Below are 18,174 nucleotides of genomic sequence, written 5' to 3'. Positions count from 1 at the left end.
GGGGTGGCCCGGGGGAATGGGCCGGGGCCGGCGCGAGGGGCGGCCGGTTAACGGCTGGCGGCGCTGAGGGGTGGGCTACCAGGCCCCGCGGCCGTGGGGCCCACGGGGCACGGTCCTGGTGGCGCCCGTCTCGCGTGGGCCCCTGCTGTGAATCCCCCTGCCAGATAGTTTGTGCGAACAGCAGATGCTGGCGGGCGGAGGGCGTGTTCCGCTCAGTTAAGAAGCTAGCCTGGCTTATTTTACGTGTTTTAAGGTTTCTTATGTTATTGCTGTGCGTGTTGACTAACAAACTCGATAAACACAAACACAGCTTAGGTTATTTCCATTAAAGCTCGTGTTTTCTGGCATCAGCTGCTCTGTGTGGTGCTCTCTGCATGGGTAGGTGACTTCCCTTACATGAAAGGAGCTCGAGTTTTTCTTAGGTTGTACCTAATTGAGCATAAAAATAGTTTTTTTCTTTTTCTTCCAAGAGGCAGGTGCCGAAGGCTAATAGGATACTGGTTAATATTGTGAAAGAGATTCCGGTTACAGGCCCTGAATTAAGGGCTTGCAGGATTGTCCATCCTCCTAAGACATCCGAATAAAAAGAAAAAGTACGGCCAACGGCTTATGGGATCTATTTTATGCCCTGTGCTGGTTTCTTCTGTGCCCAGTCAACTGTTTGATATCCTGAGTGCAAAACTGGAAGTAAACTTTTTGTTCTTGCAGGCTTATTTTGAGAGAAACTTGCTACTGACATGTTAAGTCCATCATGAACAGCTGAGACTGCTCTGTGGTAGAGACTATAGTGGTCACCATGTTAGTCTTTCTGAGCAAGTGTCATGCTTTAACCTGCCTTATGATACATAGAGCTTGACAAACATTTTGTGTGAAAAATCTTTTTCCTAATGAATATTGCTTGTGTGTAACAACTGCAAAATGTTTCTAGAATTCCCGGTGCTGTTACAGCCAACAGTTCGATGAGATCTTTTGCACCGAAGTATGGTTCAGAGTACTAAAATAGGCATATGGTCTCTGTTCAAGAGTGGGGTTTATCAGAAACAACTACTTTCAGCTGACTTGAACTTAGAAATTAAAAATTTGATTTCAGCTTTGATTTGTGCTTGTGATGACATTGGAATTAGTCTCATGATGACGGCTGAAAGGTGGCCTACAAAGCTTTTGTATAAATACTTCAAATGCTTTTCCTTCTCTCTTCTTTTTTTTTTTTTTTTAATTCCTTTGGAAAGGAGTAGAAGGCTGTCTGCATTTCTAGGTAAGGCCCGGACTGTTCAGAAGGCAATTTATAGGAGAGACATTCCAACAATGTGAGAAAGGTTCAGATAAATGCTGGACATTTAAGATGTACTACAGTCCAATTAGTTTCTCATGATTTTGTACCCGATTTGCTATTTAGGTAATATTTGAAGAAAATTATTTTTATGTGAAGCAGTCATCTCCTACGCCCCCTTCAGTGGGAGGTCAAAATCATCTAGCCTTCTCTATGGGACAGCCAGAGGCCGGAGTTCATGTTTCTGACATCGTTGTATTTCTTACCTTTGCAAATAAAACTTTTTTCTGGCTATTTCCTCATAGAAGTCTTAAGTTCCCTATGCTGCATTGTAGATGGACAAAGTGGATACAGACCAGTTTGTACAAAAATTGCTGATCGCCTCAAGTAATGGTGATTCAGAGCTTGTACAAGGATGTCTAAAGAGACAGGGTGGGGGAAGCAACCTAAGGACCTGAAAAATACAGAACAGGTTTTCATTCAAGTCACTAAAGAAAGTTTTATGACTTCTGCACCCTCTCCTGCACCTCTTCACTGGAGATTTAAACAGTTCTCCTGCAGTGCTTTGATTAGTTAGTTTTCAGTCTACATGATTTGCAGTGGTACTAGCCAAAAAGATAAATAGATAAATTTCCTCTTATCTTGACAAGTATCGTTTAGAGTTAGTGCTCTTTCCTGAGAGAAAATTTGGGGTTGGTAAAATAGATCATACAGATGTCACAAACAATTGATTTTATTACCTTGTGGAGAGTTTTTGTCTAATCTAACGTGGATGGATTGGGTGATTTACCATTTTCCTTCTATCGGCTCTTTCTAAAATTGACTTTCTTTACAAAAATGTAAAATCTTATAGAGAATGGGATTATCTCAAGATAATCAGTAGCTGAAAACTGCTGTGAGGTGTGGGCATGTGAACAGGTTTATGTTAAAGATAACTGAAGATTTGTTTTTCTTTTCAAAATATTTAGAATGTTTGGAATACTTCCTGTGGCAGAATGCTGCTGTTTCTGTTGGCACGTTAAGTGTTCTTTATGTAGTTTTTTTCAAGGGTTGAAATCATTTAAAAGAATAAAGTGCAAAATGGTATTGTTGAAGTGCCTAAAGTGTTTGGAGAAGGGAGGACAATTGATACGAAGAGTATCTTTCATAGTTGCAGAATGGAAGATGAAAAAGGTAGCTAGGATACAAGCTTTAGGAAATTTTTATTAGTTTTGGTACTGTCAAATACCACAAAAATGTGTGTGAGAGGCTCTGTATTTTGGGGGTTGTTCTGGAAGCCTAGTTTTGCTATTACACTGCAGTCGCTTGTCTGGTAAAGGGGAAGATATGAGATTAGAATATTAATTCATCTATATTGTGAAATACTTGAATTTCTGTGTATAAAAATAGCAAAATTTTTAATTGGTTTAAAGTACTCAGCATTTCTTTATACTTGTAATGGGAGGAAAGTTGATGCAGTAAATGATTAAGTCTCTGGTTTCTGTGAGACTTTTGGTAAGTAGCTGAGAACTCTGCAGGCAGTTGCTTATTGTAGCCTGTTGCGTTTTCTTAACAAGTTTGATTTGGTTTTTTGGCTGGGCTGTGTTGGCAAGGCTTGGTCGCGAAGGCTCAATTGCTTCATTAACTGAAACAAAATACTGGGCCAGTTTCAGCTGAAAAATCAGACAGTGATTATTTTTTGATGCTACTGAGTTAAGCAGTAGGCTTTAGAGGTACTGTTGCAGTTCTGAATGGGCAGATCTTGTCTGATTCACTGGAGGATACAAATAACTGTCTGGACTTACGAACTGTTGTCTGTATTACAGTATCAACTAAGAGATTTCTGTGCTCTGGGATTTCATGAGGTGAATTGTCTTAGATGTTTGAGAAAACATTTTGTTGATCAGCTGCTTTGTGAGAACTGTAAATAAATTTTTCAGGGAAGTGACTGTCATCTTGGAAAGTTACTTGTGTTTCAGTGAAATGAAGCTTGGTGGAACTTTTTTGTGACTTAGGATCTGCTTTTGTTGCGGTCTAGTAATGTGTGTGATAAGGATTCCTGCCGACAGGTAGATACAGTAGGACTAATAATTCCTTGTTGTCAGCCCAGTCCCTTAGTATTTCTTGTAACTTGGTATTTTTGGTGCCTTGGGGAGCACTTGCATGTCATCTTTTCTGGATTCTTTGCTTGAGTGAGGGCACATGTACTGCAAAATACTTGAGTTGTTGTGCCTGTTGTTACTGTGTTTGCCTCTTTGTGACTATAAGGCATAGCCCTTGGGTGCAAGACAAGGTACATCACTGATTGTTTTCCAGTGAATTGTGAGACACCTTTTGTTTGGGTTTTTTTCCTGAGTATGTGGATGAGAGAGGAAGAGAGGGCTTCTGGGTCAGCACTGAAGGGTGCCATACGCTCCTGTGGTGTTGTCTGGATCTGTGTGGTTCTTCTGTTGAAAGCAATTCCTCAATGTACACAGGCCTAAATGCGTTCAGGCTAAATGCACCATTGTGTTCATACTTTTCCCCTTTGAAATGCTGCTACCCCCAAGTAGGAGGCAATACTTGAATTACCAGCTTTGTAGTGAAGCCCTTGGTTCAGCTGGAGGTGCTAGTTTGCTAACTCAAAGGCTGTTGGTACAGAAAGTGCTATATGCCCGGGGAAAAGAATGGCTGTGAGACTAGCAGGTGAAATCCACAATGACTTTTCTTTAAGCTGCAGTGAAACTTTTCCCAGGAAAATGTATAAAAACATCTTGCTGCTCCAGATGTTCCTTATCTCTCTGGAGGAGCCAGAGATGGGGAAGTGGCGTTTATCACCTGTGTATTGATTTACTCATGTTTGCATGCATGGCACTTACCTAGGTGACTTGACTGAAGTGACTACTTTGACTGTCTGAAGTCTTGGTCATAGAAGCCAGTTGAATGGGTGGGACATGGAAGCCATGTACCAGAATTAATAAGCACTGCAATTTGTCATTTAAATATCAGTTTAAAATTTGTCATTTTAAGCACCGTGAAATTCTTGAGTGGCTCACTTTCACAGCCTTTCTGGGTCTCCCTTTTGGAATGCTGACAAGGACAATCAAATATTAGTTGAACTGTCTTACAGGGACTCGACCTCCAGTTTTTACAGACATTAGAGTGTGTGTTTCCACTGACGAGAATGTACAGAAGCCAGCAGTTGATTCTGGAATGGTAATCGTAGTTTTGATTGGCAGTCAGACTGAGAAGGAAGCAATAATATAGTGACTAAGTTGATTTGAAGAATGGTGCATTTTTGATTAGAGTGGAAATAGTGGGTTGTTTGGGTTGTATTGGCGATCTTTCCCAAATTAGATGCATTTAAAGAGCTAATGCTGCAGCTTGACTGTTGATTACCATTTTCTGATTCCTAATAATAAAATACTTCTCCCCTTTCTTTCTGTTCTTGCTTGCCCCACAACATGACAATTAGTCTTCTGGAGTATTGCTGTTGTAAATGAGCCAGCAAGCAGAAGGAGTACTAAATGTTCTTGTAGTTTCTCTAAAAACGTTGGGGGTAGGGAAAATGACAATTTATTTTGACTCCAAATTCTATGCTTACAAAAGATGTTTGCAAAAACATAACATTTCTTCAGAAGATATATGTGGAAAGTTTTGAAAGAAATGCTTTGTTATGACCATTTTTCTGTTTGGCACAAATTGTTAAGTATTTAGTCCTTTATAAAGACAGAGCAATACAGTTGTATTTGTGTGGCACTTTTTGTCTTGGACCTGGTCTCTAGTTTTTGGTGTGGGTTTTTTGTTTTTGGGTTTTTTTTTTCTATCCAAGTTAGTCTTAGAAAGTTTGTTTTATTTTATGCTCTAATAGGGATGGGGTTAATCCATAATCTTTGTTATACTAAAACAATTCTGAGATCTGTTTTTAAGTACTTTTTTGATAGGAAATGTTTTAACTATTCATTCCCATATTTGTCTTAGTATTGCTCAATCAGCTACAGTATGTTAGCGAGCTTTTACATTGTCTTGGAAACTGATGTATTTCAGTGAACGGCTTGATTATCACTTCTGCATTCAGCCTTCAGATTTGTCCACTATGATGCCATACTAAAAAAGGAGAATGTAACTCAATACACTGCTCTTCCATTACTCTTGTATGAGCTTATGGGTGACTGACTCATATATAGGAAGACAGGCCATGTAAGTAGGGGGAGTAAAGAAAAGGGGAGGAGACAAATGATTTAAAAAAATTCTGTAGAAAACAAACTCTGTTATTGACTTAATAACACTGGTGGTGGTATTTCATTGAGACTGGAAGTAGCTTTCAAGTGGCAGAATTTTGAGTCTCTTAAAGAATTTTCAGGATCACTTTTACACTGATCCTGAAAAATTGAGAGTTAAGAAGTGCCTGCCTTTTTATGACTTATGCATAAAATTGCTGCTGCTGTGCTGCATGGTAGCCACTAGCGTTGATGTAATAAGATTTTGGTAGATTTCCAGTCTCCTTTTCTCTTCCTAACAGGTGTTTATAATCCAAACAGAAAAACTGCAATTGGACTTGGATCCCTTTGTTCTTTTTAAGAAGTAGACTACTGCCAGTAACTTGGGCTTTTGGCTGAACATTAAGTTATCTGATGTTAATGTGTTTCAGGGGAGCTCAGGTGAAGGGTGGAGCCAGATAAAACTGGTGGAAATTCAGTAGGCAAAATGAGAATAACTCATAATTGAAATACTGCAGGTCAGACTTCAGTGTATGTGATAATGCAGAATTTTCATTTTTGTCTCCCAGATTATATTTATCGAGTTCTGAGTACTATTCAGTTGTTATCACTTTAGAGACAGCAAAGATATTGTAATAACTGAGTGTTAAAAGTCAAAACCACTGAAGAACAGTGCAGAGTTCTCAGTAGTGACTGCTTCCTGTTGCTCTTTGTGCAGTTGAAAATGAACTCAGTAGTCTTGTATGAATTTGTGAGGAAGGAATTTAAAGCCCAAATGGTATTTTTTTGTGTATTTATTTCCAGCTTGGGAAGCATGATGTAGTATGGTAGTCTTAATGTTAAAAAAAAAAAAAAAAAAAAAATTCCTTCTGGCACAGGATGGAACCGGGAGGTGCTTTTGCTTGCTGCATAAAATGCAGCTTTAATATTTTTTTTCCTAAGTATTTGAAAATGGAGGGTTGTGTTCTATTGGTATTTTCTTAAAAACTTAATGTTTTTGTTTTTAACAGATACAGTTATTTGAGAGTAATGGTTCATGTTATGTGACTATACTTTCCTCTTTCCTTGTTCAGTATGATAGGTCAGTTGAATTGTACCATACTGTGCAGAGTCTTGGATCCTGCTACTGAAGCAGCAGTTTTCTTCCCCCATTGAGCAGAACATTCTTTAGGCTTTCCTAGTGATGCTAATGTCATAACTGCAGCTTTCTTGGGCATGAAGACCTACTGCTTCATTATTGAAGACTCCCTCTAGCACCCTATTAAGATGCCTGTGTTTCATCCTTAATGAATATGATAATATCAAGGTCTTGAGCAATTAGTATCATTGAAAACAGATTCTGCTTTATATTTTTATATTTCATTCTTGAGTCTTGTTTATGCATAAAGATATTTTATGTCAAGGAACTGACTAAACAGAAATGATGGGCTCATTTGAATGACTTTTTGATAGAGATGGAGTTCTAAATTTCACTGACCAGACAGTGCCTGGACACATTGGTAAACCGAGAAAGCTGCTTCATATGAAAATTTTAAAAATCGGCATGTTACAAGAACTTTTGGAAAAAAAAGTCTATGCAGTACTTGTGTAGTATCTTCCTTAATAAAAGCATTTTTTGTTCCCCTCAGGTTATATTTTGTTTTGGTAATTCTGTGAGTCTTATCATCAGTACTTTATTTCTTACATAGGATTACTTAAATAACTCATTTTTTAAAGAAAACTTTGTGCTATAAGAAATTACTGATTGCACTGGATAGGACTTTTTTTGGACTATTATCCTCACTTTGAAGAGGAAATAGGTAAGACTTGATTCTATAAATGTTTTTTTTTTCTTATGCCTAGTGATTGTGCTATAGACACCTTCATTAAGTGAACTGTTGTAATATTTTAATGTCATCAAAATCTGTCTTACTTTCCAGTGTAAACCTGTAATTTTTATGCCATCAGTACATCCATTCAGAACTGATGACTTCGCTTTGTTGTGGCAGGTGCCATAGCACTACTCCAGTGCTCAGATTTGCTCTTGGGAATGCTCCTGAATTGGGAGGTTTAAACAAGTTGCTCATTGGTTTCATGAGGGTGCGCTGGCAGCGTTTATTGCCACAGTGAGACCTCTTACTTCAGTGCTTTATTGGTTATTACATATATGAAAAAGAAAACTACAGAATGCTTGAATGAGCATGCTTCTTACAGCTGGTAATGAGGATACTATTTGTATGAACGGTAGATAGGGAGGAAGATGAATGTTTGTAGTGTAACAAAGACTGATATTTGGAATCACAGAATTCAGTCTGATGGGTAGAGGCTAACAGCTGGCTCTGTTTGGGCTCTTTTTTTCTGGCCATTGAGCCAAATGGTTTTGCAGTATAGCTTATCTGATAGAATGTTTTCCAGATTCCCAGTAAAATACTAGCTATTGGTGAATCTTAACATGCACCCTCCCTATCATTTTCCTTTACAAAAATGCAGTAATATCTCAATTAGAAGAAAACTGAGTGCTTAGACTAAAGGAGAATTTGATAGAACCCAAAGAAGCTCTGAGACCTGCATTCCTGGGAAATTGTGTGGCTTTATTTTTTTCTTTGACTAATCAGTTTGCCTGTTCATCACTCTTCCCTAAAACCTTAGAAGACCTTCAGGTTGTTACAGAAGATACTATCTCATTCTCATCAATCCATCAACAGCTGAGCTGATCTTTATTGGCAAACCTGAGTATGTATGTTATAGATTTTCTGAGAGGAGAAAAAATTATATAATCATCTCCTGTTTCTTTTAATTTGGGTGTCAGTGTACAGGTCAACTAAGAGTAGTTTCAGCTCCAAAGGGGTTGGAATCCAGCATGTCTCTATTTGGATGTTTGAAGGAGAGACATGTCTCAAATCCTGATGGGTTAATCCCCTGTATGTGATGGATTTGTCCTGTGTCTGAACTCTGGAATGGACCTTGAGCACCCACCTGTAGACCATCCTACAGTTGAGGATTATTTCTTTTAATTTAGGCATGGATTTACGCCTTCCTGTTACCTGTGAAAGGTAATGGCAAAGTAGTGTTTTCACATTTCCCTGAAAGCTGCTGTTACAAGGTGCTGTCTTTCCAGTAAGTAGGCAGGTGATCTTCAGCTGCTATGGAAGATGACTGGTTGAAAAGGTGCGAGTACCTGCTCTGCAGCTGTTCTCTTGGCTGGTGTGTCTGTGGGCAGGCAGACTGAAATTAAATGCATCTTTATGAATTTCAGTGACGTCCATATAGAGGTAGCTCCTTATTTACGTTTCTCCTCAAACTACAAGTTTTGAGGGCATATAGTCTTTCCTAGCCTTTTTTCTTTTTTTTGTTAGTCTTGCAGTGCTGGATGTCATTAATGGTGGTAAGGCCAGAATTTCATGTAGAGGGTTGGGGGTATAATTCTACCATTTTTCTATATTTTAAGGAGTCTAGTACTGAATGTAGGTACCATTCACTTCAGTTCCTGTAGGTCAGGCATTTTTTGTTGAATGCAGTTCTTAGTGGCACAGTTCGCCTGCTGTGACTTTTGCCTAAACTGACTATGATAATTTTTTTAATAATCCCCTGTGATACTCATTTGGTGAGTAATTTGATGGATAGTATTTTGCGTCTTACAGAGCTTTCCACTAACGTTCTCTGCTTGCCAACTTTTTTTTATTTCTGAGTACAAGCCAGAAGTGAAACCAGACTGCAAACTTAAGACTTTGCTATTAGTGGAAGTGTAGGCTGTAGACTGATTTGGATACAGACCTTTTGTAAGTGATGAGTTGTATGGATAAGGAAGATAGTATGTGACTTGGAATTCTACTTAACTAACTTCTTCTTCCTTGTCAGAACTGCATGTGCTGTCTAACCCTGCAACTCCTGCCTAGAGGTCAGTTGCAGAATGTCTTTCCTGTGGATCCCTGGTTGAGTAGCTATTGAAATTCTCATTCTGCCAGCTGTAACCTTTTCTATAAGGCTTTCTTAACTAGTTCCATAAGGATTTTGATGGACAGTTCTCATCTCGGAATTTTTGTTGGATTTATCCTAGATGCTAAACACCACAAAGGTGGGACAGAAATACAGTAGTGCAGAAGTAGGGGAAGCAATAAACAAGGCTACTTGTGATAGTGTGTCTGGAGCTTTTCTAAAAATAGAAGTAATTCAGGGGTTCTAAAAATCTGATCAAGGTGAGGTTGCTGTTTTGTAGCAGTTTAAGCCTTGAGAGGCTTAGTCATACCTTTTCTCTTTCATGGGTAGTAAGGCCTATGCAGTTGTGTAATGAAAAATGTTCCTCAGTCTATCCAGGACAAAACCAAGTGGGTAACTTCCTCTGTTGATCCTCTAGCATGTCATACTTTGTCATCAGTATATTGGATGATCGTACTGCATCTCACCTGTACATTTTTTTAACTGAAACAAGCTTCTATTTTTTAAAATAAATAATCTTGAAGTCTTCCATTCACTACTTAAGTTATTTCTTTAAAGAAGTTCTTATTAATTATCTTGCTTTTTACTTGAACTGTGAGTTATTCTACATGAAAACCAGTATGGAAACCAGAAGTCATACATGAAGTTTTTTTGCAGAGTAAAGACTCCAGAGGGCTTGCATTTAGAAAAAAAATCAGTATTTGTTAAGCTTGTAGGAAAAAATGAGGCAAATACATTATTGTGTCAATCAAATGTCTATATATTGTGAACGCTATGAAAATGCAGTTTACCTCCAAATCACATTCCTTCCATTCACATTGAGTGAAAAAGTTGTTGGCTATAACAATGTTTTTTGTTAAGGTATAACATTTTTTTCTGATAAATAAAATAATTGGCTACAGTAAGGGTTTGTCAGCAATGTATTGGATTATTTTTACAAGCGGGTTTATTTCATACTGAGTAAGGACTTCTAAATTTGAGGAAGTATCTGGTCTGCTCTAGTGTGCCAAAAATGTGGCATACTTCGCTTTGACTCATTGACTTCAATTGTATTTTCTTTAGGTTACTCACTCTACTGAGATTTTCTGTAGAAATTGTTTTTGTCTTTTCCTCCAGGTTGTCATCCCCCTCCCCCCTTCCCGTTCTGTAGGATAGGTTGCAACTGTATACTATTATAAAATTTACTTTATTGGCATATTTTTTTTCAGAAGTCTGTTTCTAGCAGTTGCCCTATTTAACAAATATGGCATTTTTTTTTTTTTAGATGATGTTGGAAATTTGGCTGTCATCTCCTGCTTTTGGTACCTCTTAACCTGTTCTTTGTCTGCCCAAAGAATAGAAGATTGGAAAGGAGATTGCTCCCTTGAATCTTCCCATGTCTTGTAGAAAGACTTGCTGAAATTTTTCAAGGACTGAAGGGAGTTAACATGGTCAGCTGCCACAGAATTAGGCTTGTTTGAAAAACCTAGCTGCTGCCAATTCACAATTAATTTTGCCCTGCTGTCTGTAATGAATGTATTCTGAACAAATGTTTTAGGAGTTCTTGGCATTGAGCTACAAAAAGAAAACTCCCTGAAGAGCTGGAAACCTGAAATAGTTGTGTTAGGCAACAAAAAGGAGAAGGTTCATTGACATTTTGACAATGCGCAGAGAGAGAGAGAGAGACCAGCATTTGCATAGTAGTAGTCATGATGCAGGCATTGTTTAGACTGCTGTGAAAAAGGAAGATAGATTTGGGGGGGTGGGGGAGGGGCGAAGTAGACATCTGTGTCTGGGGAAAAAAAAAATACAATCTAACATTAGGGTCTGTCCTGTCAATGATAAATGATGACTCCTCTATGTTAGGCAAGAAGATTAGCACTAGAAAATCCAGAGAAGTCTTCTGTACTAGTGTTTCAGGAACAGTTATTTGGATAGCTCTCATTGAGCTGCTGACTGATGGGAGATACTAACTTTACCTGAAAAACTCTCATAGAAACCACTCCCCTGGCTTTACAAGTAGCAAAATTAAGAATTAATTTTTGCTCAAAATACTCAACATAACTTAGAAATGCTTGAAAGAACACTCATGGCCTGTGCATTTTAAATATGTTACTTCTGAGGATTTTTTCCTCCCTCTGATTACTGTTGTATTCAATCCACTTACTTTTCAAAACTGTCAACAGAACAAAATTGCTCTAAACTCTTATCCTTCTCACATACTTCCCACTTGAAGTAAGATGGATGAGATAGGAGTATGCCAGTGTTGATCCCTTAATCCTTGAGTCTGGAAAAATGTTGGTTTAGCCATCTTCCATTTAAATTAGATTTTTTTGTGTTATTGGGGAGTAATTGCAGCAAGTCAGAAGCTGAAAGGAGTATATGGTTTGCTTTTCTACGTGCAGCGTGCTTTTTCTTATTAGACCTTTCATGTAGTATTAAAAATGTAGTGCTGAAGTGCTAAAGCATCCTTCTCCTCACTCTCCTTGTCCCAGGTCTCTGCTAGCTGTACATGCAATGTCCTTTTTTTGTTTGTTTTGCTGCAGCAATGTTCACTACCTTTTAACTCTGAATAGAGGCTGAATACCTACTTTAGTTGTGGGGTTTTTTTATAAATCATTAATTTTGCAGCTATGTATGTTGCCATCGTATTCTTTCTTGTCTGTAAGTACAAAATACTTACTCATTGCTATCATCATTTTATTAAATAAGCCATATTCAAAGGCACTAGGACAACACTAGGTAGGTCTTTTTTGGTAACTTCAGATGTTTCAAATGTAACATACATCTGGCAGTATACACACATTGTTTGTCTTGGTATGACACAACCATCTTTTGAATTCAACAAAAGTGGAGGAGTCTGGCTTATTGTTCATACTGCAGTTCATTAATGGCTGTAGATATGAAATGAGCATCTCACTAAATGGAAGTCTTGGTCAACCTCTGACTCGTGCCTTAAGGGTTTGAGAATAGACAATATGAAAAAAATACCAGCTTCTTTCCAGATGGCTGAATGCTTCTTGTGTCTTTATGTTTAGCTGTCATTCAAGTGTGAATGCTGTGGTGATTATAAATGTCTTCCATTTTTCTGATTTGAAGTGATCCCTTTTATGCATTGTGTGTTTAGAGATTAACTGTTTGGCTTATCAATAGAGCAAAAAAACCCCAACTTGATGGTATAGCAAAATGCAGGATGTTAGTGTTTGTAAGCAGACTTGACAGTGCAGGTCTTAGCTCCATGTACCATGTTGCAGACAGTAGTTGTAGTGGACTATTAACATTCTGCGAAATGTTATTTCCGTTTTGAAACATCTTGTCCATGATAAGTTTCATACTGCTGTTTTTTGTTAGTGAAAAAATGTTTTTCTGCAATGTGTGTGTGTAAGTTTGATAGAGGAGGAGGCTTTGTGGGAAGGAGTTTCTTTTGACTGGGAAGAAAAAAACCTGGATTTAGTTTTTAAACTATGAGTATGAATCATACTTTTTATGTGGTGATTTTAGATAAATATGTGAGTTAATACTCAAAGATACAAGCTACAATTTAATGATCAAACTGTTTAATACTGTAGTAATCCTGGCTAAAGCTCATGTAATGAATTTTCAGGCTTTTTTCTTGTTGTTTTTTGTTTTGGAGCCGAACTTCATAGTTAGCGTAAGAGATAGTTCTAATAATGCAGTCAAAGCTGTTGCAGGTTCTGTAGGAGGCCAAATCACTTAGCGTATGTGACCATTATACCAGCAGATTCTGATGTTATCATTTTTTCTATTAACTGACAATGGCTGTTTCCTTACTTAGTAGCCATTTAAAAAAGAGAATCAACTGCTTCATTGCATGTGCTGGTTTCCTTTTTCAGGCACCGCACATAGCGATAAAATTTAGTGAAAGTAGATCCAATTACTTTGCTGAAAAGCCTTCAGTATCTTGTGGCTGAACTGGTCAGTGACTGGCTCTCTACCGGCGTTTGTGTAGGTGAGTCGGGAAACTGAGATATAATCACCTCTGTTAACGAGATGGCAATGTTACACTGGAAGTCCTATTGATAGTGCATTGTGATAAAGCATTCCTGTAACCTGGTTAGCCTTGAGCATTCTTGTGAATAATGGCTGTTATGTCCTGTTTGCTGTAGGCATTTCCAATAGTTCTTTGTTTAATTTTACAGTGAAATCTTACTTGTGTTGGTGCTTGAGCATAGCATAATATGTGGAGCCAATGTATGTGGGTACAGTTGTGGAGCCAAAAGAGAATGAACAAGGTAGTTGACTGAAAAGTAAATTGGACTTATCTGTATGAGTGATGGATGGCATCAAAATGCAAAAGGAAGGTTATAATGGCATCTCGGAACTGTTGCAAAATATATGCAAATACAGCATTTAATCAAGTTTGCTTACCAGCTGTTGTTTTCATTTGAAGTTTCTTGTGGGATTGTACTGACTGAATTAAAATTGTGTAAAGAAAGTTTCCATGTGGCCCTTCTGCAAGCTATAGAAAGAAATTCCTGGTCCGAGGGTTGGAGGAAGTTGCCGCCAAACAGTAACTGGAATGTGTGCCTCAGGTGTCATTTTCCACATTTGAGCTGAATGCTCTACTTACCTGTCTGTTAGCTGTTTTGCAATGACTTTCATTCTGCTTTGCCACCTTCTCTTTTCTTTTAAATCTCTGAAGCCGTTCCTTCCCAACCCTTTTTTGGTTCTATTTCCTGAAGATACTTGGAGGAGCAGAAGAAAGCAGTTCTTTTTGCCCTTCAGGATAAGGGGCAGGGCCGGAGGAACCTCTCTGCACACTAGTGGAATTGAATTTCAATGGAAGAGTGAATAACCTCATTCTTGCCTTTGTTGTCTTCTCTCTGGCCAAAATCCACTTCATGAGATGTGGTTAGGCATACGGCATGAAGTTTTGATGAGGTGTTAATTCTGGCATGTTCTGTATTTTTCAGTCAGGTGAAGGTGGAAGTTGATCTCAACAGCGAGAGAATTGTCCTTGTTTGGGTTTCATCCAGTTCCATCACATGGCTCTGCCAATATGATTGGAGGGAGAGGTCATCTGGGCTATTCACCAGCTGTATTTGCTGTATCTCAGAGTCAAATACTAAACCCAATACTGTACTGTGATAATATAAATTTTATTAATATAACAAAATGTAAGAGAGATTATATAATACTTCCCATGGTGTAATATTATGCTGGTAAATATTTTTATTACTTTTAAAAATTTCCTGTTCACTTTCTTTCAAGTAATAGCCAGAACCAGTGAAGTTGACTAATCTTTATGGAATTAGGCAGTGCTTGCCTGTTAGTTGTGCCTTCAGAACATTCTTGACCCAGTCATTTTTGCCACTGAGAAGGGAGGAGGGAAGCTGGTTAATTTAGTGTTTCATGTGAGAACAAAGTGGCATGTAACAGCTTCATCTAGTACAGACCTTGCTCCAACGCCTGTATGGTTGGAAATCCTTTATTTCTCTCCCCGCACATCCAATTCCTAGTTGATCTGTTACTTTCTCTTGTGATGAACTTCTGCCTCAAAGGGACTCAACTTAATCTTCAAATACTTCTAATGCTTTGGGTATTTAAAACTACCATGGCTGTCTCTGCATCTTTCTAGCACTGGGGCCTACAATTGTCCCTAATGGCTCTATTTTGGAGCACAGTGACCAAATGTACTGTGAAAGGTCATGTATTTTCTCTGTCTTCTGAGTGAGGAAAAAGACCCCAAATCCATGCTTAACGTGTCTCTAAATAGAGAGCAATGAACCGTAACTGCTAGTAGGTTGATAGCGTGGAGAGAACTGATTAGGGTTGATATGGGAAGTGGCACCAGTGGGAGTTTATTGCTGCAATGAACCAGCCTTGGAAGTGTGAGAAGACAGTGGTGGTGTGGGCTCTGACTGGCCTTACTGACAGTGCAAGTCTGCCAACCTTCTGGCAAAATTCCTCCCCAACCTCTGCTCAGTGCCTGATTCATGCAGAAAATAGGATGGCCCTGCAGCTGCAAAGTCCTACTGTTTTCTGTGAAATAAGTGAAATACTTTCATATGATTGAAGGAGAGGATTTTTCTCTTCCAAAATATATGTAATGGCTTTCTATGTGGAATTAAGGATGTAGTTCTGTAATTTACCACTGTTTTTTCTTACTTGAGCTTTGTCTAAAGCTCGGTTTCTGTTACAAGGTTTACAGGATTTCAGCATACCTAATCTGCATTGTTTTACAGGTATTTGTATTCGGTTTTGTGGATGTTTGGAGTCTGCTGTTCCTCATTCACATGTTTGAAACTCCCAGCTGCTTCTGATAAGCAGTCCTGTGTCAGCTGCAAATACATTAATCACTTTATCAAAGGAAGGCCCAAACAGTTGTAAATGAAATAATCTTAGATAGTTTCTAGATGCAGGACTGAAGTGGTGGCTGCTCTTATTGTAGATGCTGAGCCATTTATCATTTTTTTTGTTCAAGATCTTCAGTGCTGAGTTTGTTACAAATGGATTTGTGTGAATTTACAGCCAGCCTGTGTTTTTCTTATCTGTAGCTGTATTGAATGATTAGAATTTAAAGGTATCTTCAGTTTTAGTTGGCGAAAGAACAGTGTTGTTCACTCACTTAACCTGGACTTTGCTTTTGAAATACAGTAGTCTTGTACACATGCTTTTCTTATTTTCTTATTTTCTTATTTTCTTATTTTCTTATTTTCTTATTTTCTTATTTTCTTATTTTCTTATTTTCTTATTTTCTTATTTTCTTATCCCCCCCCCGTCATTTCTGTGTGAAAAATGGGTGGCAATTTGAAGGAGCAGCTTTATAGTTCTGTGTGCTCACTTTAAGTTGGAGTTTAAGAAATCGTGACTGTGGTCCCTCAACCCCCCAGTGTTACCTTCAGATATCAAACAAAAAGCCAGACTCGGTGCTAATTAATCATTTGCCAGGTGCCTGTAGCTGTGTAGCAGTTTGCTTATTAGTGTAACAATACTACTCTGAATGTTGTAGCTAATACTTGACACAGAGAACTTGGGATTTGAAAGTTAAAGCTTAAAATATTGTGGTTTTACTTAGAGGTGTTTTGTTCTGGAGCTGTTGTGTTAACATACATAGGGGTGAGTCTTTTGTGTTTCTACATTGTTGAAGCAATCTAGTCTAATGGGCTTGATAAGCTAAAGGATATTCTTAGTTTATAACTAAAGATCACTTTACACTTGCATTCTTGCATTCATATAGTTATCTTGGATTCAGAGCCTGGCATACAGCGCACTCCAGTTTCAAGTGAGGCTTTAAGGGGAGTTTTTTTTGTAGTTACAACTGCAGTGTGTGGACCTCTTTATCTAAATGCACGTCTCCAGCTATCTTTGCCTGTTCTGGTTTTGCATACTGGTTCTTCACGGAAGTATTCTTCTTAAATGTCAAATGCTGGAGTGTAATGTAAAGGTGGGCTATGTGATCACTCTGCTGATGTGTTCTCTACGTCATTTTACTCAGATTATATTCAGATAGTGGGCCATATTCAGAGAGTGGTTCTCATTCAGATTCAGTATAAAATCAGAATGCTCTTATTTTTGAAGGGTTCCAGTGCTGCAAATGAAATAAAAGTTGAGTGTAATTTAAAATACTCTGGGTCATTTTGGATTTATGTATCTGTGCTCTGACTATTGGATTGTTGGGAATTCTGTGCTAGGGATATCACTGCAGTTTTTTCTGTTTCCTTCTTCAGACCTAATGTGGGAGATGGGTATTTTTTTGCCCTGCGTATTCAACTTGCAGGATAAACCAACTTTCTCTTGTTTCTGCTCTCTAGTGATAGTGGATTTCAGTAGGTGAGATGAATAACTACCTTCCTTGCCTTGTGAAAATGAAAAGACTTTCTATTTATTAGTACATAGTCCTATTAATTTCTCAAAGCATAATCATTTAAAGATGGCTAAAGAACAAGAAATTTTCTAGTCCTTCTTTGCAAACACTGTCTCTGAGGGACAGAGGAGAATCACTGTCCTTCTGCTCTGCTGTTGCCTATAGTATGCAGGTGTCAAGTGACTCGAGTGGAGGAAACCTCTTCACTGTGCTCACTTTGCCATGCTTTATAAACTGTCTGAAAAACTTTCAGTGTGTTTGTGTTCTATCATTTGTCTTCCAGGCGCTCAGAGCAGGATCATTATCATAAAATGTGAACTGGAACACTTTTAAAAAACAAATGAAACTGAGGTGATGGTGGCATGTATATAACCTGTATGTCACGTTCCTTGTAGCAAGCATTTTCACCTTGAGAGACCGCCCAAGATGGAAGCTCTCTGATGTCTGAGCCTGTCTTGCTGTGAAGAAGTGGCTATTGTAACTTGTAAAAGTTTGTTTTTCCATCTACTCAAGAAAAACAGAAGTTGTTAATTGTACATGAAAATGAATGAGAGAAGGAAAGAAGAAGAAAAAGAATGGGAGAAGGATGAGTTTCTTTCATCCAAAATGAAGTTTGGTGTATGATGGTGTGAAGAGGATAGGTGAAGGAAGTGCAAAGAAGTGGTTATTAGTCCTTGCTGTTGTGTCTTGACTTGTAGTCATAGTAGTACATAGTCCTGTTAATTTCTTGGAGCATAATAACTTGAAGATGGCTAAAGATCAAGAAATATTCTAGGCCCTCTGGTGACTAGGGATTGACTAGCAATTTTTTGGACCATTTATCATGTTAAGTATAAAGCTGATAGTGAGCTGTGCTTACGCTGCCTTAGTTTCATTCAAAAGACTGAAAAGAAACTGTGCTTTCTGGTTGTCAGCTGTGTCTGCCTTCACTCAGTAGTCCCCTTGACTTCAAAGAAAAACAAGGGAAGAATTTTCTGCCCTTTCCCAGATGGGTAATAGTTTTT

General features: G+C 38.3%; 1 protein-coding gene across 1 annotated transcript in view; it reads left to right on the top strand.

Moving 5' to 3' along the window:
• The window catches only part of PARD3B (par-3 family cell polarity regulator beta), a 430,355-nt gene that overhangs the window by 208 nt on the left and 411,973 nt on the right, over positions 1 to 18,174 (top strand). The gene's annotated exons all lie outside the window — the stretch shown is intronic.

Source organism: Haliaeetus leucocephalus, unplaced genomic scaffold (assembly GCF_000737465.1).
Source record: "Haliaeetus leucocephalus isolate CR32 unplaced genomic scaffold, Haliaeetus_leucocephalus-4.0 Scaffold1, whole genome shotgun sequence".
In the NCBI taxonomy this organism is placed as follows: Eukaryota; Metazoa; Chordata; class Aves; order Accipitriformes; family Accipitridae; genus Haliaeetus; species Haliaeetus leucocephalus.
This window is presented reverse-complemented; position numbering and strand designations above follow the sequence as displayed.